We start from the raw sequence: 5,000 nt of genomic DNA, 5'->3' as shown, positions 1-5,000 counted from the left end.
TGTTTTGACGCTGTTACTGTTTTTAGAATGATATATTGTTAATTTATTCTCATCATTTATTTATTTCCTTATTTCCTTTCCTCACTGGGTTATTTTTCCCTTTTGGAGCCCTTGGGTTTTTCCACCTAGGGTTGTAGCTTGGCTAGTAATAATAATGATAATGATAATATCAAGGACATATTTTTTTCAGAGACTAAAAAGCTTCTATATATTTTGGTTCGTGCCTTGCATACATTATTGGGCCCCCAAGCTATAAATCTTCTCTGCAGTGTGAAGGGTATTGATAGCCCCATATAAAGATCCAAGTGGCATAATCTCACGCCCTCCATCGCCTCATAATGAATTCTCAACATAAGTGTTATTTATTTACTAGCTTCTTAATTCAACCTCCTCTTGAATGTTGGTGCATAGAGCTCCAAGATATTATTAGCTCAAATGTCTGCGAAATAGTTTTTAAAAGATGGTGATTGCTTATCTAACTTGTTTATTTTATTCTCCTCTTGCTCCCTTTCTTCTTCTTCTTCTTTTTCTTCTTCTTCTTCTTCTTCTTCTTCTTCTTCTTCTTCTTCTTATTATTATTATTATTATTATTATTATTATTATTATTATTATTATTATTATTACCCTTTGAAGAGGTTATGGCAGGACCTACAGATAGGTCTTGGGTTATGGTAGACAAGGCGATGTCGATACGAAAATGGTTGACCGGTCACCATCTGTAAAACTAGTTCTGGGAATTGGAATGAATATTGCGGATACGTTCTTTGGGTATGAAGAGGGTCTACGAACAAAGGGTAGCCTCTCATATATCCTTTTGGGTTCACGGGGTATCTTGAGAGGTTGCTAAACTCAAGGGGCCACTGCTGGGCGAAGGAACCTGAGCCATACTTTTGATTAAGGGACCGATCATTAGAATACTATTAGTTTAATTTCCTCCTTATATATTAGTACAGTTTATGAAATTATAAAGATTGTATTAAGGAACACATGGAACAAACAAAAAAGACTTAGTATTCTTTATAACATTTTTAATCAACACTGAAGAGAAGAATGTTTCAAAACATTTCAAAGACCTTAAATCATAAAGTTTTATAAACCTTAGATTTCTTTTATATATTTTAAATAAAAACGGTATGATTATGAAGAAATTTTTAATACATTTTAAATTTACCAGAGAGACTATAGTTCCTTAGTCACCAAAACATAATAAGTATTAACATTTAAATCTTTCATGAAGTATAGTTTGCCTTACCTTCTCAGCTATTTTGTGTCTTTAGGCAAGAAGGTTAATGCATTTAGGGTGGGATACCTCTCAAGTGTAGAAGCCTACAACAACCAAATGACTCAAGTGATTACCATGCATATTATGCGAGGATTTTGGCTAACACATGGGTCCAAATACCGAAGACTCTATCATACGTGAAGAAAAGTATAAGAGGTTGGTAAAAATAAAACTTGCATATCTTAATGTAGGGGGTTTTAGTTGAAAGCATGGATTCGAGTTACAGGTCTGGTATCTAGCATACATGTGAATTCATGTCATATGCATGCGACATACAATATTCTTTGTATCAAGTGAAAGTACAAGGCGTTACGCAGACATAACACACACAAACAAACACACACACACACACATCTATATATGTATATATATATATATATATATATATATATATATATATATATATATATACACATACATACTGTATATATATATATGTGTATATATACACATATATATATACTGTACATGTATATATATATATATATATATATATATATATATATATATATATATATATATATATATATATATATATATATTGTGGCCATAGGGGAGAGCTGTACTTCAGTCAAATTAAACTGCAAAATATGAATGACGGTGAGACTTCGTATATCAGATAGGGTATATACTGTTCTATGGTAAGCACCATTTATAATAGCTATCGCAAAGGGAGTTTAGTCATAAATCGAGGATTCTAGGTCATGGCGAGTCGAGAGATCTTCCGGGAAATCGCATGTCATGAGGAAATAGGGGTGGGCGACCTGGGGTGAAGAATGTAAACAAAGTTAGCCTTCGACAAGGGCAAACATCGATTTCTGTGAAGTCGATCTTTAGTTGCCAAAAATAGTAAGGTTCATTTCGATATATTTTTACTCTATTTTTTGAGGTTTTTCAAAGGCAAATTTGCCTCAGAGGTACAGATAGAGAGGCAAAGAAACCTAATCTACTAAAATTGATGAAGAGGTTTGAAGTCGTCCCTCCTTCGGTATCTCAGAATCAAGTGTCTTTTGGTTCATGCTCAGAAACTGTTTTATTTTGACAACGCATTCTCTCTCTCTCTCTCTCTCTCTCTCTCTCTCTCTCTCTCTCTCTCTCTCTCTCTCTCTCTCTCTCTCTCTCTCTCTCACACATTTATTTTCACACATACGTACACACACATATCATATATATATATATATATATATATATATATATATATATATATATATATATATATATATATATATATATATATATATATATATGTGTGTGTGTGTGTGTGTGTGTGTGTGTGTGTGTGTGTGTGTGTGTGTGTGTGTGTGTGTGTTACGCAAAATGTGGATAATTGCCAAATGTGTACATTTTGCAATTAATTTTGCCTATTATGTACAATTTGCAGGCACCAAGCGCTGCAAATTGTACACAATAGGCAAAATTAATTGCAAAAGGTACACATCTGGAAATTATCCACATTTTGCGTAACACACACACACACACACACATATATATATATATATATATATATATATATACATATATATATATATATATATATATGTGTGTGTGTGTGTGTGTGTGTGTGTGTATTATACTCATGGTTGCTCAAGGGGTTTATAGGCTGATGACGTCTGTATTTTACTTGATAACCACCTATGCAATTACTAACTAGACTTCAATCCGTTTTCCCAAAAAGTTATATGACTATGTTGAATAGAACATAGGACCAAGAAAGGCTTTTTTTTTTGCAGATAACTGAAAAATTAGAATTCTTAAGGCACAGTTGGCATACAAACAAAGTTTGAGTTTATTACTATCTCATCAAATTCGTTTCTATGATAACATTACATATTGATATGGTGAAGATGCTAAGTTCTTTATGTATCCTTATAACCTTTCAAACTGCAATTATTCATCGTGGAATCAGATTTATTAAACAATTCTTAAGGCACAGTTGGCATACAAACAAAGTTTGAGTTTATTACTATCTCATCAAATTCGTTTCTATGATAACATTACACATTGTATTTTGAAGATGCTAAGTTCTTTATGTATCCGTATAACCTTTCAAACTGCAATTATTCATCGTGGAATCAGATTTATTAAACAATCGGGTACATCTCTAGTTAGTGTGTCAAGGTCATTAAGATTAGCCATAGGGGTAAAACTAAAGCGAACGAGATAATGCATTAAAACGTAGAATTTAATTTGATAGGTCAATGGATATCGGTTTTTCATTTAATGCGCACGTGTAAATATAGACAGATGTATAACAATGCAATCCTAATTATACACAAGGAGTTCATGCAAAGATTAGACATTCATGTACTTACACATTCATGCAATGTATAAACATTGTCACAAGATGCAGGACAAGAACAAGTTCTAAGAAAAATATAAATGTAACGATGTTGATTTGTCCAATACGCAATTAAGCCCCCCCCCCCAACAAAAAACTGTGACCCAGTAACGTTTGTCTCCCCTCTCCATACACATTTTCTTATCTTCTTTCTTCTTGTTTACAGTCTCTTACACACCCTCAGAGCATGTCAAAGAGGAAATTACTACCGTCTTGATTAAAAACACTTGCGCGGTACCAAAATAAAGTACTTCAGAAGAATAAGCTGGTAATCACTTGCTGCTTTCTTTAGCATCTTTATCTGTTTACCATGATTTTTTTTTCATAAATAGGCTTCTTATACCTGTTGAAAATATACATTAGTACACGTGGTTATTATATAGTTTGTGTATTTTATTTTAAGGCCGTTTTTTATATTCTTCATTCACAACGGAGAGCAGAATGAAAAAATGTCTTCTGATTTTCAGATGATTTTATTGTTTGTGAACAAATTTCAGCTTTTAGGAATTCTGATTGTTTGTAAGAATTTGTTTACTAGAACTTGATTAAAAGAAATAGGGAAAAATAATGATAAGAAAATTAAGATACTGATTGAGTACATTTCTATTATTTTTCTCTTTAAATTTATGGATATTTAACTAATATATTGCTCATATTTATGTTGTGAGGCATGTGTGGAATATAATTTATTTCCTTCTTATTCAAAATTCAAAGGCATTTGATGAATAGCTCAAGGTTCTACCCTTCCTAAGACAAAAGGTCTCTCATAAGTATTAACCGATAAGCAAGTTCTTCGAAAACAGACAACAACAACAATTGCAGCTAGTTCTAGTTTAATGCAGAACAAAGACCTCAGCGCCAGATTGGGAACTGAGTCCCGCTCAAACTCGTTAGTTCCTTTTGTCGCTGCAACATCAACATCCTTGTGAGACAAGGATGGGGGTTTGAGTTCTGCGGAGTCATCAGCAGCCATTGCCTGGCCTTCCTTGGTCCTTGCATGGGTGGAGATGGGGCTTGGGAGCTGCCCATATGCATATGTGGTCAGTCTCTAGGGCACTGTCCTGCTTTATAGGTCAATGTCACTGTCCCTTGCCTCTGCCATTCATGAGCGGTCTTTAAAACCTTTAAATATGCCCTTATTCATGTCTGAGGATTGGCCAATTTTCATCACCACGCTGGCCAGTGCGGATTGGTGATGGTGGGAAATTTTCGTCTAATCGCCTCCAGCAAACCAACCTAGTATGTGTGGCCTTGGCTAATACATCTTTGTTGATCATGGCGTTACACAAACTCTCTCACCACGTTAAGGTATTCCCACTCAAAAATGCTCATAAAATCAACTTTGTCACTCACCATCTCGTAACATGTTCATGCGGTAGG

At 34.0% G+C, this 5,000-nt stretch overlaps 1 protein-coding gene across 5 annotated transcripts in view; it reads right to left on the bottom strand.

The window, feature by feature from the left end:
* Positions 1-5,000, bottom strand: part of l(1)G0469 (lethal (1) G0469) — a 153,792-nt gene that overhangs the window by 53,758 nt on the left and 95,034 nt on the right. The gene's annotated exons all lie outside the window — the stretch shown is intronic.

The sequence above is a fragment of the Palaemon carinicauda genome, chromosome 14 (genome assembly GCF_036898095.1).
Source record: "Palaemon carinicauda isolate YSFRI2023 chromosome 14, ASM3689809v2, whole genome shotgun sequence".
Taxonomy (NCBI): Eukaryota; Metazoa; Arthropoda; class Malacostraca; order Decapoda; family Palaemonidae; genus Palaemon; species Palaemon carinicauda.
This window is presented reverse-complemented; position numbering and strand designations above follow the sequence as displayed.